Source organism: Pteronotus mesoamericanus, unplaced genomic scaffold (assembly GCF_021234165.1).
Source record: "Pteronotus mesoamericanus isolate MK-2021 breed Mesoamerican mustached bat unplaced genomic scaffold, CSHL_Meso_final contig_20, whole genome shotgun sequence".
In the NCBI taxonomy this organism is placed as follows: Eukaryota; Metazoa; Chordata; class Mammalia; order Chiroptera; family Mormoopidae; genus Pteronotus; species Pteronotus mesoamericanus.
Window position 1 is genome coordinate 75,445,561 of NW_026555085.1, and position 20,601 is coordinate 75,466,161.

At 38.1% G+C, this 20,601-nt stretch overlaps 1 pseudogene; it reads right to left on the reverse strand.

The window, feature by feature from the left end:
• Positions 1-20,601, reverse strand: part of LOC129066919 (X-ray repair cross-complementing protein 5-like) — a 37,126-nt pseudogene that overhangs the window by 8,612 nt on the left and 7,913 nt on the right.

The window sequence follows — 20,601 nt, forward strand, 5'->3', positions numbered from 1 at the left end:
TTTGATTACAATGTTCTAAAATACTAATCCAGAGGGATGTAGGTAGATGAGGATAGCAGAGAGAAAATAGGTTTTTTGTGACAGCCTTCCTATGTAGAAGAAAGCATGACAGACTAAAGAGAAACAAAAAACTCTCCAGAATGTGTTAAGGAATGCACATGATAGAATCTACCAATCTCATGATATTTTTTTCTTTTTCAATTCTAACAAAGCTGGGGGCATTAACCTCTAAAAAGCCACAGAAAACATAAAGCTTTCTATTCAGCTTGGAAGATAATGCATTAAATTAACAATTTTCAGAACGCTGTGAAAGTTTCTGAAAATTCCTCAGTTCTCCTTCAAGAGGGTATTTACAAATAATGAGCCTTACTTTATCAATGAAGATAGAGCTGTGGGAAGGAAATCAAAGAAAAAAAAATGTGTTCTAAACCTGGATCTCAGAGTACAACCTAAACAAATGAATAGATCATTTTGATTTGGAGGGAAAAATCGCCAATAACCAAATCTAAGTCTGGTAAAAATCAATGTTATACACCCAAGTGATTCTGGATAATCAAAAACAATTCCTTATGATTTGTTTTTGTTTTGTTTTGAATGGAAATAATGCAGATACTGAAAAGAATTTAATGAAAAGAAAAAAAATGTAATAGCTACCTGAAAACTTGATTTGATTTAAGAATTATATGACAAGCATTTTGCTATCCTTAAAATACAAGTACTTCACTCATGGTATAACCAAGTACATTGCTGACATAAGGCCAGTTTTTTCATTCTCCTTCCCAATTTTCCTCCAGAAATCTCATTGACATTCTCCTGGCACCTAACCTCCCAACCAAATAACTACATGACCTTTGCCCCTCTTCTCTCATCCCCAGCACCGTATTTTAAAAAATTACAGAATTTAGTCTTAGTCAAAAATTGTTTAGTTTATATACATATAATATTTCACCAGGAATTTGATAGTCAGCAGCCCAGAAAGTAGCTCTACATTCTTGATGAATAGCAAGAATGAAATAGACCTACCATGGACAGATATGAGAAACCAGTATTTTCAGTGCAAGGATCAAATATCACAAGATTTCTTCTTCCCACCATTATGATTCCACAAACCCACAAGCAACACGTAGCCCCAGAGCCCCAGTCTATGACTAGCACCAGCCTTATGTAGTCCAGTGTCAAATGCAACCACATTGAGTACTTACTTGTCTTGGAAAATGTGCTGAGCAGTCATTCGATCCTTTCTTTTGATGGCTTCAGTCAGAGGGAAGAGTGTCTTTATTTTAGAGAGAGGAATCTAACATTTAACTGTCCCCTAGTGGCAGAATCCAGCATATTCAAAACAAGCGGCTGGACTGGGAACAGATGCCCCTGGGGATGTAAATCTCTGTGCACCAGACACTGTGCAAAAGTGTAAGGATTTTAAAATGCAAGTGTTGACGTCATATACGGCTTCATTGCACTTTCTGATCAGGTATTTTCCACCTATAGTTTGGTAGGGCACCGTCATTCCTACCATATAAGGAATAGAACGGAGAGAGTGGGCCCAGCACCATCTTGGTTAGCAGGACATGGATAATGTCTAAAATGAGCTGTCAAACAGTTCCAAGCCTAGTGGCGCTCTCAGCTGAAACTCTCCTGGAGAAGAGCCTGATCATATAAGAAGAGGCTGATACTTTAACTACTTGGAGATAGGAGGTCTGCTGAAACACAGAATTCCAAAGACCTCTGCCAATGTGGGCCTATGATTTTTTTATTATAATCCTTTCACTTCCCTTCACACACTATGCTATCTCCTTCACTTAATCTTAGAAAACAACATGTGGTAGATGAAACAAGAGGCTAAAGGGGAGCTGCCCATGCTCAGTGAGTTCCAGAAGGAAATCTGTGGCAGAGAAGAGAATGCTGGTCTGTCCCAAAGTTCCCCAGAGTGCTGGGTCAGGACTATTCTGCACCCGTCTCCTCACTGAAGTCCATCTCCACCACTGCCACTCTGTCCAGGCTCCAACACCTCACCCCCGTGGGATAACGCAATCACTTTCTGACTGGTCTACCTGCACCCACTTCCACTGTCCTACGGCAGCTAACTAAAGCCCTCTTAAAGCAAGCTCCCTACCATCCTAAAGCCGTATAAAATGTCACCCCTGCACACCTGCCTTATTGCATTGCCTGCCGACCTCCTCCTCAGAGCAACCCCGCTAGGCTGCACTGCTCCGGTTTCACTCTTAGGTTAGGCCCATCCCAGTTTTTGGGTCTTGTGCTTAAAGCTCCCTCTGCCTCCTCTGCCTTCCTCTAGATCTCAGCAGGGTTGGCCCTTTTTTATCATTCTGTTCCTCACTCAATTACCACCGCCTCAGAGAGGCTTTCCCCATGCTACCCTACCACTCAGTTATTCTTTGTCATTAACCCTCTTTCCTATTTCTGACAGAATTTACCATGAACTAAGATGACCTTACCAATTTTTTAGTTTTTACTTATTACCTAACCTTCGCCTTTGAAGGTAGAGAGCTTATTTATCCTGTTTATTGCTAAGTTCCAAGTGCCAAAAATAGTGTTTGGCACATAACAAACACCTACCAGATATTGGTTGAGGAAATAACAGGAATAGGACCAAGATCAAGGCCAGGGGAGGCTCTCCATTGCTCACACAAGTGGAAATCTGGACAGCAAGCCTCTTCCAATCAACCAGCTGTACTGCTTTCAGTTAACTAAGCTAGGCCTTGGCAGTGCTGGTTTCTGCCCAGAAAAGTAAATACTCTGAAAGGAATACAAAAAGGTAAGCAAAAGGGTTGAATACCATTAAGAAAGAAAAAGAAAAAAATTAAACTATCAATTCATTGACATTCTCCTTTGATTGTTAGAGAATCAATTCCAAGATTAGGTTGGTGAACAGGGCTCCTACTATTTCTACCTTTAAACAATTTTGTATACTCGTAATTTTGAAGAAAAACCAGGGATCTGAATTTCAAAATACTATATCTTGCAATAAGGCATATGATTTATAACACCCCATGAACCATTTTCCTACCCTGCAGAAATGTAAGCTAGAGGTCTCCATTCTAAAAAATAAAAGATACATTGGCTCAAACAGTAAATATCATCCAGGAATCAATGTCTTACAAAGTCAGAAAACCCTGAAATAGGAATTAAGTATCAATTTCCTCTAGAAATGTTAGGGGCTGCTCCTTTGATTGAATAAACCAACTACAAGGCTTCCTTCTCCATAGTATATCCATTTGTGTCAGAGTTTGGCTTGTGTTTTCCTCTTTCCTAATTACTTGACTTTCCCTTGAGCATCAATAACACTAGGCCTATTTAGTGTAAAGAAAAAGGAGAAACCAAAATGATCCCAAACCCTGTGAATCTACTCCCAACTTTCTTGTGCATGATTCTTAACTCACAGTGCTCTCTCTCAGCTCATTAAAATACCTACGACACTGTGGAAAGCCACTATGATGTAAGCAGTAATTAAACACGCAACATAGCAGACTGCCTTTCACACTCTGGAAGATTCTACTCATCATATTCAATAGGCATTTTTTGGAAAAGAATTAGAAGAAACAATGGACAAATACCCTAGCCAGACTCCCTAATGAAAAGTATTACAGATTTTCATTATGAACAATTCTTTAAAATAGTGTAATCATCCATAAGTTAGTAATAAAGGAGCTACAAGAGATAGTCTAAAGCATCAATCTCTCATTTTCTTAAAGGTTACATTTTAGATAAAGCTAAGTTTGATACGTATCAAATTCATTCAGTCAAAAAATCCCAATTCATTTTTTAAAAATGATGTTACAAGGCCCTGACCAGCATGGCTCTGTGGGTTCGGCATCATAATGGCAAAACAAAGGGTTGCTGGTTCAATTCCCAGTCAAGGCACATGCATGGGTTGCAAGCCAGGTTCCCATTTTAGGGGTGTACAAGAGGAAACATCAATGTTTCTCTCCCTCTCTTTCTCCCTCTCTTCCCCTCTCTCTAAAAATAAATAAATAAAATCTTTTTTTAAAAAATGAGGTTATGAGAAAGAGGTACTTTTTAGTAGCTGAAGCTTAGATCAGTCCTCAATCTATTTATTTCCCTTTTAAGCAACTGCAAATCCTCAATGTGAGTTTTACAGTTTGAAAAAGACTAGAGAAAAAGCTGCAGACCACATGGTTAACTCTGAAGTTACCAGTATGTTGATTTTAGCAATGCTGTATCTGCTGTTTAAAGGCAGTTTTGCCCTGACTAGTGAGGCTCACTGGGTTGGGTGTCCTCCTACAAACTGAAAAGTCACCAGTTCTGTTCCCAGGCAGGGCATATGCCTGGGTTGCAGGTTAGATCCTCCATTGGGGGACTGCAACGGGCTACCGATTAATGTTTCTCTTGCACATCAATGTTTCCCTCCCTCTCTTTCTCCCTCCTTCCCCCCTCTCTAAAAAATAAATAAAAATAAAATTTTTAAAGGCAGTTCTAACTGTACACTTGACAAAAGATGTTTTTTCAGCATTTCTTTCCAAAATTAGAATTCAATTAACTCTTCGCAACACATTGATTATTAATCTCTCCCTCCTTCTGACCCTTACTCCCAGCTCATTTATCCTGCTTATAAATATTTCATTTAAAAAGGACAAAATGTCTCCTGAGCCTCACATCTCCCTGTAGTTTCCTAGGTCCTCTCTCTCTCTTTTGTTTCATCAGCAAAGCTCTCTCCTCCAGCACTGAGACCTGGCTCCCTCTCCATTGCTCTGTTGACACTGAGCCTTCAAAGTCTTCAAAGACCTAACTACAAATTCTCAAGGCCATTTGCCATGCTCCCTGGACTCACCTATGTGCACAGCATCTGACATGATTCTTTCCTTCTGGACACCTTCTCTCTTCCTGTGCCTCCTAAGGCACCCATTTCTCCTAGTGCTTTCTGCCTCTCTGATCTTTGTAGGGGTCGGGGGAGAGGGGAAGCTGGAACATTTTTTAACAGCTCTTCATTAACATGTTGATGTTCAAGACTTTGTTTTCTTTTCTTCTCACTTCACATACTCTCCCAGCTGATCTCACTTCTTTTTCTACCTAAAGGAGGAGGATTCCCAAATCTATTTAGTCCTGAATACTCTCCTAGGCCCTGCATCCCAATTTTCAGCTTCCCGCTGAGTGTCTATACAGATATCACAAATTTAACACTTGCAAAAGCACATGAATTATCTTTTCTGTCTGTTCATTTTATTCTGTATGCCTTATCACAGTGATTTTCAATCTTTTTATCTCATTGCACACAAACTAGTTACTAAAATTCTGCAGCACACACAAAATATATTTCTTGTCAACATGGCAAATAAAATAGGTATAATTTTGATTCATTCACACCAGATGGCTATTGTTGTGTTGGTTGTTGTCATTTTTTTATTTGACAATCTAAGGGAAAAGTGGTCAATGCCCCTGACTAAATAGTTAGCATATTTTAAAAATTCTTCTGTCATACTGATTGAAAATCAAGTCTTATCACAACTAATGGTTACTGGTACCATTCTTCCATTCATCCAGGCTAGTTCTTGTTATCTTCAATTCCTGTTTACTTATCAACCATCATCTAATCCTTTACACTAATTGAAATAAAGAACAAATTACAGGGAAACAATAGTAGAGTGAATGAAGCCAAGAATCAAATCAATGATTTGGAACATAAGAAAGCAAAAAACAACCAATCAGAAAAACAAGAATAAACAAGAATCCAAAAAATGAAGATAGTATAAGCAGCCTCTGGGACAACTTCAAGATATCCAATATTCACATCAAAGGGGTGCCAGAAGGAGAAGGTTAAGAGCAAGAAATTGGATATCTATTTGAAAAAAATAATGAAGGAAAACTTCGCTGAATTGGTGAAGAAAATAGACGTGCAATTCCAGGGAGCACAGATAGTCCTAAACAAGATGGATACAAAGAGGCCCACCTCAAGATACAGTGTAGTTAAAATGTCAAATGTTAAAGATAAGAGAGAATCTTAAAAACAGCAAGAGAAAAGAAGTGAGTTACCTACAGGGGAGTACTCATATACTGTAAGCTGATTTCTCAAAAGAAACTTTGCAGGTTTGAAGGGATTGACAAGAAATACCCAAAGCCATGAAAAGCAGAGACCTACAGCCAAAATTGCTCTACTCAGCCAAGCTATCATTTAGAATCAAAGGGCAGATAAAGAGCCTCCCAGACAAGAAAAAAGCTAAAGGAGTTCATCAGCACCAAACCATTATGATATGAAATAGTAAAGGGATTTATTTAAGAAAAAGATCAAAACTATAAACAATAAAATGGCAATAAATACATATGTATCAACAATTGAATCTAAAAAACAAACTAAGCAAATAAGAACAGAAACAGAATCATAGATACAGAGAGCATTTTGATGGTTGCCACATGGGAAGGAGATGCAGGGGACAGGGTGAAGAAGAAAGGAGGTTAAGAAGTACAAATAGGTCGGTACGGAGCAGCCATGGGGATGCAAAGTGCAGTATAGGAAATGGAGTAGCCGAAGAACTTATACGCAGGACCCATGGACATGAACATGGTGTGGGGACTGCCTGAGGGAGTGGGGGTGCTGGGTGGAGGGGGACAAAGGGGAGAAAATTGGGACAACTGTAATAACATAATTAATAAAATATAACTTTTAAAAAGATTGTTAAAATCTTATCTACTCTACCTTCTAAAATTTCCCCACTCTGTCACTGCTTTCATTCAAGCCTCCATGCGGACCACCGCCACGCCCCAAACTGGTCCCCAGTCCTTCTCCTAGGCCACCACCAGACCGATTTTTGAAAAATCGTATCACCCACTTGCTGACAAAATCCTTCAGTGACTGCCCACTGCCTACAGAATAAAGTTCACATGCTATTTATCTTCCCTGCCACTTTTTCCATCATTTTCCCATAGAGGTAATTCTCCATCCTAATGGACCTATTTGTGGATCTCCAAATACATTACTCTTCCTCATGCTTTCATCTTGTGCATGTGCTACTTCTTTTTTCTGGTGTGCCCTTGTCACACCATACGTCCCCTCTTTCCCAGTGAAACTTTCCTAAGTCGCCCACTTTCAAGAGTCTCTCTTTTCTTATTCCCATAGCAATGTTGTGCTGACACTATTGTTACTACTGGTTTTATTTCTCTCTACCCCCTCACTTCTCTGGAGGGGTCCTTTCAAGTAATGAACTTATAGGACCTTTAGCACATGACATGTTTTTAGTATTCAATAAATATTTGTTTTATAAAAAGTGAATTCAGTTTAAAAATGCCCTGGTAATGATACTTTATACAGATAAGCCATATTAAAAACTCTCCCCTACAAAAGAAAACAAAGCTGATAAACTGTCAAAATCAAAGTGGCCAGTTCTTAATAGCTCTGAAAGATAACAATTCCTGTGTTTACGGCTTATATCTATTCATTAATCCAACAAACACTGAAGTTAAACAGAAACGACCCAAGGTAAATCTGCCAAGTATTGAAAGCTTCTGTTCTTCACCATAGTGACCTGTTTATGGGAGCTTTCCACATCTAGTCTGATATCCCTTCCCTACAAATGACAAAAACCATCTTGAAGTCCAATTGACAAAAACACCAAAGAATTTTATGCAAGGGATTCATACTTGATTACACTTAGAACACTAAAGCATGTTAAGCTTCATATTTCTAACTTTGGAACAAAAGTTATTTTTTTCCCCACTACTTAAAAGAATTATTTTTTTTTTAAAAACAGGCAATTTCCCTTGTGTAGAAGATCTCTCAAAATCTCAACAGACCCTAATATAAACCTGAGCTACTTAAGGATGCTATGAGAAGTGAGTCAGGAGGGACAGGCAACGGTCTCTCCATCACACAAACCCCTCAAAAATAGGCCCTCTACTGCTCCAGAGCGAAGTTTGCCTAAAAAAGCTGCTTGTGATTTTTCTCAGATTGTGGGGGTTCAGAAAAGCCTATGTCTGCCATTACCCAGTGAATCCAGGACTGGAGTACGCTTCCCCTCTACCCTTGTCTTCTCCTCCCCTTCCTCAGCACAAGTCAGTACTTCGCCAGCTTCTCCTGTTCCCCTTCATCCAAGCTCCACCTTCCAATTCCTTGGGCCCAAGATTCAGAAACTGGAATTGTATATTTTCCTGTGATTTTTGCTACTCTTTTAATCATTTCATACTATAACCTCTTTATTTGACCTCTATGCCATCTTTAATTATGAATTTTTGACAAATGTGGCACTGGAACACTTCTTCCCTATTAGTGATTATTGCACAGTTCATAAAAACTCTACTGTTTAGATATTTTGAAAAAACAAAGAAAAGTCTCATTCACATAAAATAAAGGGGGAAAGTCTCCACCAAAAGACACCAAAGAGCATAAAAGAAGAATCTGCTTTTTATTAAGTGCTCCTGAAAAAAAAAAAAAAAGCCAGAAAAAAAAAATTAGAAAGCATCCTAACTTGACTTCTTTCTTCCTAAAAGCTCAGAATATTTTTCTCTTTTAGTAGAAAGAAGAAAGTAACATTCTTCCATTAAATAAACAGGACATCACCCTCAGAAGATAAAAACATTGGTTTGTAACTGGCCAATTATCCTAGTTTTTCACTCAGTTCTCTTTCATCTAAAAAAAATACTATTTGCTCATCTTTCCTTTCTCACCTGAAATAATCTCTGAAATTGAGGATTTGGGATTTTGGTGGTTGGAAATGTCTTTATCGGAGTCCTCCTCTTGATCTTAATCAGGCTCAAGGAGTCAACCAAAGCATTGACAGCACTTGACTGTGTTTCTGAAACAAGGATATACAAAGAAGCAGAAAGAAAAAAAATGACTGCCTGCATTATTTTCTACTAAAACAAGTGTTTTCCATTCACAGCTATTCATAGCAATGTTGGCAGGTTATACAGCTTTGTTCTGCAAAAAACAGCCTCTAGTTATGCAAATCATTTACTTGACTCTTGGTTTCCTTATTTGTAAAAGAAAGTTATTTGGAGTAGTTGGCCTCTTAGGTCCTTTCCAGTTCTACCATTCAGTGAACTTTTACCAAAAACAGATTTTATATATTCATTTTTTTAGAGAGAGGAAGGGAGGGAGAAAGAGGGGGAAAGAAACATCAATCAGTTGCCTCTTGTATACCCCCAACCGGGGACATGGCCAGCAACTCAGCCATGTGCCCTGACCAGGAATGGAATTGGTGACCTTTTGGCTTGAACGATGATACCCAATTCACTAAGCTACCAGTCTGTGCTCAGTGAACTTTTGACAATGGAATATCATATCAAAAGCAAAAGAGAGTGTTCCCAAGGAATGCACCACAGCCACACAAAACCCAAACTGCACATGACAATTCAAAACATTCAGAATTCAAAGAATTAACATTTTTAAAAAAATTAGTAATTAGTTAAAGGAGAAAAACTTTTTTAAAAAAAGAGAACCCTTTTGATATTGAAGAATTAACTTTGTAAAGATTAAATATAACTTGTAGCAGAGTTACCTGGATGACACCATTGGGCCAGTCGAACAGATTCCTTCACAATCTCCCCAAGTGAGAATGAGCTCTTTCCTTTCACAGACCTCATGGTACTAAGGACAGTCTCTGCATATGCACACGTGTGTACATGTCTTACTGCATCCCACTCAAAGTCTAAAGATCCTTTCTTTTAAAAGATTTTATTTATTTATTTTTAGAGAGATGGGGAAGGAGAAAGAGAGAGGGGAAAACATAGATGTGTGAGAGAAACATCCATCAGTTGCCTCCTGTATACACCCTGCATCCCCCAATTGGGGACCAAACCCACAACCCAGTTATAGGCCCTGACAGGGAATCAAACTAGTGACCTTTTGCTACATGGAACAACATCCAACCAGCTGAGCCACACTGGTCAGGGCTCTCAAGGGCCTTCAGAGCAAAAACGTGACTTCCTTTTCTTTATGTCCCTCCTAATACCTGAAAGAAAGCAAGGGCCCCTCCATAAAAATCTACCCCCAACTACATAAATGATAAAACCCAAAGCAAAGGGGATGAAAGGCAATTCTCCCTAAAATGTTTGTACTTTAACTCCCACATGTAACTTTCATTCTACTGATTCACACAACAGTTCAGCTGCTAAAAGCTGAGGTGCTGTTGTGGATCATTCGGTCACTAGGCAAAACGTAGAAAGGAGTAAGTAGTTCCTAAAATGTCCATTATGCTTCTATTTCTCACCTTTTCAAATTTCCCTTTTGAGCAGCTACTACAAAATAAAAGGGCATACAGATATTCATCATGAAACCCTTCTATCCCATTTTTGGACTTTGTAGGGGAGGCTTCAGGTGCTGGCACAGCCCTCACCATCTGAAGCTGACGACTGCAGGGACCACCTGGCAATAGCAGTAGGCGGCACCTGTGTGTGGAGGTTCAGTGATCTCCATTTGCCGTTGCAAGCTGGTAGCAGGCCAGGTCACTCTAGCACTGCATGTCCCTACATAAATGTTGACTTGGAAAATACACCAAACAGTTTTAGTCATATATTTTTCCAGTGGCAAAAACCCAAACAAAAATGTGAACTCACAGAAAATAAATCAACAGATTGAGAGATATTTAATGTTTTAGCTCCTAAGCGAATGGTATATGTCCATAATTTCTCCACAAAGTTCTCTTTGTTAAATATTCTACCTATTTAAAGTTTGGAGAGGCAGAGAGAGATAGAATACTCTAACACACTGGCAGCTTCTGTACATTAAAGTCCATCCCTGGTTCCACCATGATGCAGAGGGACCCATTTCCAGAAGAAGGTAAATATATAAACTTTAGAAGCCTGTTTGTTTCTTAGCTTTTCTCTTGCACAGTTCACCCAGTGATCTAACCAAAGAAACATAGAGAGAGAACCCAGTTTTGAGATTCACTTTGCAATTCCCTAACCCTGCGTCAACACATATATAAACTTGTAAACTAAAACATCCACTCATTGCTTTGAGTTATTTTTGGTATGTCCCCTACATTTGGCCTGCTATTTTATTTTACTACTACTCTCTTCAACTGGGAGCTCTCTGGAAGGCAAAGACTGCGTCCGTGAGTATCACTCTGGGTAGCACCCTGACATTTGCAGCCAGATGCTTAATAGAAGCCTTTCCTCATCAAGCTAGAAGCAACGCCTGGAAATCAGGAACAATGGAACTTGAACTGTCACTGTAAACTACAAAGAAAAGGCAAAGAAAAAGGTAATTTCCAGCACTATTACTTTTCAAGTCAAAGTTACAATATATTTCTTGTAGGACACTGAAGTCCCAGGTTTGATACTATAAGCAACTCACTTCAGCAGAAGGCATGCCTGCTCACAACTAGAAAATGTACATCATCCCTAGCAAGCTGCTACCTAGATACAAGCCCTAAGTCAAAAGGGAGAACCCAGAAAGTGCTTGGAGGGGGTTAGGGCAAACCAATCCTTACAGCTGGAAAAACATGCAATGAACCCTTGTCATTAGTGTGTATGATGTGACTTGGGTGCTTAGAACCAATTAGCGAACAAAATGGAGAAAAAACTCACCCATGGGAGTGTGCGCCTTATTATTTTTCAAGGATGAAAACATGCATTGCCGCACATCTTCTATGAAGGCAGCTGCCCATACACTAAACACTAATGAGGAAGAAAGGGGGTAAAAGAAAAAACAACCAAATGAGTGGAGAATTATAAAACTGGCCCCAAATGCTGTAAAAGTGACACGACAAAAGTATTTTGAAAATCAGACTGCTCAGTGCTGGCACATGGAAAGTGAAGTGTTTTGATTTCCATTATTAGCTGTACACAGCTGCAAACAGTGCAGAGGATAGGAAACATAAAAGACATGCTCCAAAGAAAGACTATCAAAGAAAACCTGCAAAATGAGGACCTGTGCAACAAATGAGGAGAATCAATGTGACTGGAAAGCGGATGTGCCAGGCAAGATGTTTGTGGCCTCTTTTCCAGTTCTGCCACAGTAAGTTCTTTGAGAAATAAGAAATGGTAAGGAATATAGACCAGTATTTTAAATAGGAGAACCCTAAATAAAATGAATTTTACAAGGATCACAGCAAAATTGCATCCTCAACCTTTATCCATAGTACATAAAGGCTGTTGAAAAATGTAGAGGTGTTAGGTTCTGAGATGTCAAGGAGGATGAGAACCAAGAGAAAGTCACTGGACTGAGCAAACAGGACATCAAAGTTAACCTTTGCTGATTTGATAGGAAGGTCCTTTACATAATTGTATTAATTTATGTTCTTTCATTGTGGCTTTTGTTACTTGGGAGTTTGTGAGAAATGCAGAATCGCACGCCCCACCCCAGACTTACAGAATCAGAATCTTCATTTTAACCACTTCTCCCAAGTGATTCCATGTATATTAACAGCTGAGGAACACTGTTTAGAATAAAGAATCTGAAGGAAAAAATGTAAATAAAAAAGTGTAGATTTTACCTCATAAGTGTCCTTGATACAAGGAAAAGCTATGCCAACTCGAGGATTAGCTCTTTTTTTCATAAGCGTATCGAGCTACGGTCACCGTGTTGAACTCATCCGAAGCATGAATGACGGAGGAAAGGCCCCCTGCTGCTGCCTAGTAAGGAAGATGCTTGTATTAACACGCGTCCAACAGAGGCGAATGTTCACAGCAGGACCACGTATTCCTAAGACTGTGTTCCACTTCCTTCCCGGTTCAGATTTTTTTCTTAAATGCTCCCCACACCACCCTGTACCCTTTTGCATTTGATCGCATTTGCAGTCCCTCTTCAGGAACTTTACTTCATTATCCAAATCCTCACTCTTACTGCTTTAATCTTCTTTTTCCTCTGAATTCCTGCCTGCACTCTCTAAATAAACGCAAGTCTCAACCTTTCTAAACAAAATCTTTTTATCCCTCTCTCGCCATACCTTGCGATACATATCTTTTTTCTTTTCACCTCTAAATTCCATGAAATGATCATCTTGCTGTTGTCCCTGCTTAGAACACAATTATTCTTCAGTCTAATCCAGCTGTTGGCCTGACGGCCTCCCCGAAATCACCCTCTGTGGTCACCCAAGGCCTCCTACTTGCTGCAACCTTGGCTCTCTTTCTATTTGACCTCTCGGTGGCATCTGACAGTCCCTTCCTCAACGCGTTCTCCTTCTTTGGCTTCAGAAACAACACTCTCCCTGATTGTTATACTTTGTGAGTCACGCCTGCCCTCGTTCTTCTCTTCTTCCAACTAATCTGGAAATTCTGCTCTTCACCTATCCCTCCTCCTTTTACTGTAAAATTCTACTTAGGGGTTATTTTGCCCAGTCTCATGAATTGACAAATCAAAAGTCTGTACATTCAGCTTTAAAACTTCCCTAAGATCTAGATGTATATGTCTACCAGCTGGTAGGTATCTCAGTTGGTTATGGCTCAGGTTCTCAATCGGGCTTTGGGTAAAAGGAAAAGGACATGCACCTTTGCTCCAAGAAACTAGGAAGCTTGTCTGTGTGAGGCAGAGTCTATGATGCAGTATTTATTTGTTCCTGTCATCTGTTGATGTCATGTATTAAATTTAAAAAATACTCTACTTTTATATATGTCTTTTTTTTTAAAATTCCAACAAAAAATTAACAGGGAAAAGTACGGCATGTGATTAAGAGTGGTGTAGAAACCAAATATTTTTTCCAAGTTTTCTGCCATTTCTTAATTGAATCACTTAATACCAATTTGAAAATTCTAATGAAAACTATCCTAGGTTTTTTGTTGTTCATCTATTAAAAGGGTAAATCAGTAACTGTTACTTTTATACATGGCAAAACGTATAGAACAGACTACAACATATTACAATATTCCTTTGCTCACACATACTACTCCATCTACCTGAGAAAGAGAACTCTACATATTTGGGGGTAGAGAGTGAAGGACAGACAAAGGGACTATGTGAATAGCTGCCAAAACTTTAAAAGAGAAAAGCTGTACATCTAGCCCCTTTGAACGTGAACCATTTTTAACTATTCCTTCTCCATTGTTCCATCAATAAATTTCATTTTTGCCTAAGATAACCAGAGCTGCTTTTTTTATTTTTACTTATAACCAAAAGAATTGGCACCATCTCCTCTAATATCTTCTTCCAACCTTACACACAGCTTCCATATTAATCTTCCTAAAACACAGCCCAATGGCACTCTGCTCCTCAAAATTATAAATGATACCATGTTGCTTTCAAAATTAAGGATAAACTCTTCAGCTTATCATTCAAAGCCCTTCTTAATTCAGAATAGCATGTAAAATCAGATTCTGAAGTAAGACAGCTCTCTTTTCAAGTTCTGCTAGTCACTAGCAGTGTGGCTTTGTTTTATTTTTTATTTTTTTAATTTATTTTTTTAGAGAGAGGGGAAGGGAGGGAGAAAGAGAGAGAGAAACTTCAATATGAGAGAGGAACATTGATCAGTTGCCTCTCATATGTGCCCCGACCAGGGACCGAATCTACAACTCAGGCATGTGCCCTGACTGAGAATTGAACCAGCAACCTTTCACTTTGCAAGATGACACCAACCAACTGAGCCACACCAGTCAGGGCAGTTGTGTGACTTTGCACACACTAATGAAAGTCTTTCAGCCACAATTCCCTTATCTATATTATTAAAGTAACAAAAATGCCTGTTTCATTAGGTTGTTGTGAGGGTTAAAAGAGAAAATGCAGATTCTCTATTAGATACGACCCTCTAGTACTAATCTGTGCATGACCAATACACCAACCCAACTACCTGATACCATGAGAACGCCCTCTACTTTCCTGGTCTTACATCTTTCATCATGCTATTCTTCCTACTATGGGTGGGTCGTTATACTGGGATCAAATGACTCTCAAGTAGCGGTACCATAATGATAACCCAGGCCTGGCTCTAAAATTCATGTTCTTAAATTAGCTACACTATATACTGAAATGAGTTAAAGAATTCCTAGAGATGGTATGGTATTGATTACATTCTACACATAATCCATCAGGAGAAAGAAAGAAACCATAACCACCACCACTACCTTTAATCGTCCCCTCCCATTGCCCCCACACTATGTGCAGATACCCACAAACACTGCAATACAGTGCCACAGAGGAAAGGTATGTTTTTCAAGGCTTGCAAACTAAAACTATGCAGGGTAGCACACAGTCTGGCAATACATCTCGATAAAGACCCTGGTTTCTAACTTAACTATCATTTGTTATCTTCTAATTTTAGCTCTTGAACCTTCAGACAGCTAGTTTCTAAGCTTCCTGGATAGAGATGCCATCTAGACCCACTATAGAGATCAAATGAATATAATACATTTAGACAGCTTTAAAGAGGCCAGTGAACATAAAGCAATATAACAAACACAAATCATTTTTCTCATCCCCTAAATTACTTTCAGGGAGCATATCTGGCACACAAAAATAATCTAAAATTGGCATTCATAAAAATAATCACCATGGAAGTAAAAAATAAAATAGAGTAAATTAAAAAAAAAAAAACTTGCCTTGGTCACATTGATATAAGCCTTTTCCTAGCTAGTAAGTTTCAAACTTCAAAACAAAGCCAAGTATCAAGTTCTGTCACAGCACACATTTGAAATTCAAAGAGATGGAATACCCAAGTGCGCCCTGAGGGCCCACCCTGCCTCACACCCAGCAGATCAACGAAAGGGCCTGGTGTCCCAGGATACCCTCCAAAAGCTGTGTCTCCAGAACTCAGAGAAATATCTCTAAACAAATAATACCACAAACCCAGCCTGCCTCATATCACCTGGAAGAACTTCTCTTTAAGACAAAAATGGAAACTCTTACTGGCACACCTTGAGGAGTATCTTCTTTTGGAACTTCAGTTTCATCATCTTCATAAGCTATAAATGGTTTCTTTTTGTATATCTTTCTTCTTCACATTCTTACAACCACAGTTGCCCAAGACTTTATAACTTTCTCCTGCAGGGTCTTCTTTCAAATAAATAAATAAATAAATAAATAAATAACAGAGAAAGGTAGGTTTCCAATCAACAAAAGATGAAAATCTAATATACTCTCTACAGAAAGCATCCAGAGTAATTAATTAGGCTGAGCTGTTTTGTTTGCTTTTATCTATTGTAGAAATTTTAGTTTATTTCACAATTCATTCTACATTTCATTTTTCCCCAAGGGCAATCCACAGGTAAATATTAATATGTGTATATATTCAAACACTTTCAATATAAACCCTCAAACTGTCAATAAAAAAGGACCAAATATCTTGTTACCACAGTTTTTCCAATAAAGAAAGGGAAAGAAGTTTATCAGTAGTCAGAAATCAATACGAAAATTTGAAAGAAGAAAGAAAAACTAGGAAGAAGAAGCAAGGGAGGAGACCATTCTCAATTCCCAAGAACACATTTCTAGGCTTTGAGGGGACCATAAATAAAGTACCTGCAAAATCCCAACATAATAAAGACCATATATGACAAACCCAAAGCTAACATTTTACTACACGGGGCAAAACTAAAAGTGTTTCTCCTAAGATCAAGAACAAGACAGGGATGGCTGCTTCCACCACTCTTATTCAACATGTAAAAGTCCTAGCCACAAATATCATACAAGAGAAAAAAATAAAAGGCATCCAAATTTTCATATTTTGTACTCATATTTTCAGATGACATGATACTGGATATATAGAACCCTAAGGACTCCACCAAAAAATTCCTACTAGAATTGGTAAAAGCAAAGTACACAGAATATAAAATTAATATTCAAAAATAAGTTTCATTTTTATATACCAGTAATGAACTATCAGAAAGGGTAAGTAGAAAACAATCCCATTTACAATTGCACCCCCCCCAAAAAAAACCCTAGAAATAAATTTAACCAAGAAGGTAAAAGTAAAAGACCTATACTCAGAAAACTATATGGCACTAAAGAAAAAAATCAAAAAGGATAGAAATAAATGGTGACATATACTGTGTTCATGGATAGAAAGAATTAACGTCATTATAATGCCCAAACCACTCAAAGCAATCTATAGATTCAGCACAATCCCTGTCGAAATACCAATGACATATTTCACAGATCTAGAACAAATAATCCAAATATTTATATTGAACAAAAAAAAAAAACTCTGAATAACCTCAGAAATCTTGAGAAAGAAAAACTAAGTTGGAAGAATCATACTACCCAATATCAAATTATATTGTAAGGCCATAGTAATCAAAATGGCATGGTACTAGGCCTAAAAACAGACACACAGATCAGTGGAACAGAATAGAGAGACCAGAAATTAACCCACATCTATATGGTCAATTAACATTTGATAAAAGAGGCAAGAACATACAATGTGGTAAAGATTGTCTATTCAATAAATGGTGATGGGAAAAGTGGACAGACACATGCAAAAAAATGAAGCTAGACCACTGCCTTACACCTTATACAAGAATAAACTCAAAATGGATTAAATACTTAAATGTAAGACACAAAATCATAAAAAACCTAGAAGAAAACCGACAGTAAAATCTATGCATATACATATATATGCAGAGGATCTGAATAGACATTTTTTCCAAAGAGGACATACAGAAGGCCAATAGACATAAGAAAAGATGTCAATGTCACTAAACATTCAGAGAAATGCAAATTAAAAGAACGATGAGATATCACCTCACACCTATCAGCATGGCTATCATCAATAAATCCATAAATGACAAGTTCTGGCAAGAATGTGGAGAAAAGGAAACCCTTGTGTTGTTGGTGAGGATGCAGATTGGTGCAGCCACTGTGGAAAACAGCATGGAGTTTCTTCAAAAGATTAAAAATGGACCTGCTTTATGACCGAGTGGCTCCACTTCTAGGGATTCATCCAAAGAAACCCAAAACACTAATTCAAAAAAATATATTCACCCCTACATTCATTGCCCCATTGTTTACGATTGCCAAGCTATGAAAGCAACCCAAATGCCCATCAATATATGAGTGGATAAAAAAGCTGTGGTACACTTACTCAATGAAATATTATTTGGCCATAAAAAAGAATGAAATCTTACCATTTGCAATGCAAGGATGGACCTAGAGGGTATTATGCTCAGTGAAATAAGTCAGGCAGAGAAAGACAAACACCATATGATTTCACTTATATGTGGAATCTAAAGAACAAAATAAATTAATAAACAAAATTGAAACAGATTCACAGATACAGAGAGAGAACTGATGATTGCCATGCGGAGAGGACATTGGGGCACTGAGTCAAAGAGGTGAAGGGGCTAAAAAGCACAAATTGGTAAGTAAAGCATAGGAAATAGAGTCAAAAATATTGTGATACCTATGTAAGGTGTCAGATGGGGTCCTGGAAATGTCAAGGGGGACACGTTATAGAGTATATGATTGTCTAACCACTAAGCTATATACCTTAGAAGAAGCAGAAGCAGCTTCAAAGATTTCATGGATTTGGAGTGTGTTTTGGCTTTAAGTCCCTGAATTTACCAAAAATCAAAACCAAAAAAAAAAAAAACAAAAACACTTGAATATATAAACTTACATAAAAACATGTTTTTTATACTTTATATATTTAAATTTTAATATATTTATTTTTTACATTTAAATTAAAAGAGCAGAGGGTCATGAGGAGACACAGGTCAGAGACACATACTCAAACTATAATTAACAAATAATTAGCTAAAGCAACTCGTTTTTGAAAGTATGCTATTATGTACAAACACACATGCATTGCAAAAGGTAATTTCATAATAACAAGTGAACATTTTTTAATACTTCATAGACACTGTTACTACCAGATGATTAATAATGGAATTAAGTGTGACTGAGTTTTCAAAACTCCAACTTCTTAACTCTAGTGTATACCCCATATTTCTGCTATGATACTATAATGACACAACTTAATGCATTCTATTTTCTTTCTTTAAAAAATGAGAGAGAGAGAAAGGCCTGGTACTCATGATTACAATTAATTACCAATGGAGAGAAAGAAAGAGGAGGGAATCAATCTCCATAGGAGACAATTTATAAAACTCCCTGTCCTCACATGCCTTTTCCTGAAAGACAGAGATGATACAAACAGGGAGAGTAGTTAGAGAAGCGTATTCAAGGTACTGAATAACCCACACACGAACTGTCAGTTCCTTGTGTAAGAATATTTACCTGCCAGGTAACATTTCTTTAAAAAATATTTGTACCAACCACTCACCGATTTATAATCCAAAATCTTTAAATTGGAGCCAATGATCAGCTGTCAGGGCCAGGGCATGGAAGACCTCTTAATTTTCTTAAAGACACACAGTTGTTTCAGACTCTCACTTAATAAAGAAAGATATACAACAAAAGCCACCATTTTTAAATGTTAATAGTGCTGAAATGATGCACTTAGTTTCCTAGAATGGGACGCGAACTGTTGTTGACCATGAGGAGAGGTACAACAGGGGATGGCGGGAGCGTGACAGTCCCAGGCTGGGAGAGGGCCAGGATCCAACAGAGTTGGCTCAGGAGGAAGCAGATGAATCACTTCACTGACAGATGAAAACGAATACCTCTATCTTCCCCTATTCCAGCTCTCCTTTCAACTCAGCCAACTGTTCTTGACATTTTTTTCAGGACCAAGGACATTCCGAGGATAATGATAAAACACATTCATAAATGAGTTTTCACACACTCTGGCGGGTTCACCATAAACTCTGAAAACCATGGACCTGAAGGTAAGAACTCCTATCTAGGATATCACTGGGTGGGCACCATCCTACAATGTCTTTGCTCACAACACTGCAATTCTTATCTAATTCGCATTCTCTTAAATAAAAGGCAGGTGCGTCTGCACATAATGGAGAGAGTTAAATAAAAACTCTCCAGGGCAAAAAGGAATTTACCAGTCTTAAGGTAAAGCAGATAGAAAACTTTAGGTTTCTTACTGGGGAAGGAGGGGAAACTTGAGGGGTAGCAAGCACAATGTAAAGTGTTACTTCATTGGGACATAAGTCCAGATCAATTCTATTTTTGTCTGGCCCACAGTCAAACACAACACAGAAGATGACGGGTGATATTTGGAATTTTTGGTAGTCATTAAAATAAGGAACAAAGGAATTAATGACCAAACACATTCAAAGCATACAGTCTAAATTATGATTGATCCCCTTGGTATAGATAAAAATATACCTGCAAAAAGATAAAGAGATTTATGTGACATTATCCAGAGTTATGGACAAAGAGGCCTCAAGAGACTCCAATTTTCAGAAATAATTTACAGTAAGTAGAGGATATTCTACCTGACACCTTACTTCCAAAGCTTATGGTATGCCTTGCCTTTGGATTTGTTGGTGACTGGATGGGTCTGAACCAGGTATATTCTGTCTCAAAGGACATTGCTAGTCCAAGTATGAGTCACATCTAAAACAACTGTGAGGTTTGGATTCCATTCCAAAGGAGGTTCGAAAGACCAGCACCTGATACATAACAACTGAGAACAACTGGATCAGTTTTCAAGTAGATTTGAATTTCCCCAAGTAGAAATCAAGTCATCTTCCTAAGACATTCTAGATGTGTGTAAGTCTAGTCCTGTGCTGTCCAGTACAACTTTCTGTGGTGATGGCAATGTTCTGTTTCTAACTGTGCCCATCCAAAAAGCTATTGAGCACATGAAATAGTGTGACTGAGGAGCTAAATTTTTAATATTGTTTAATTTA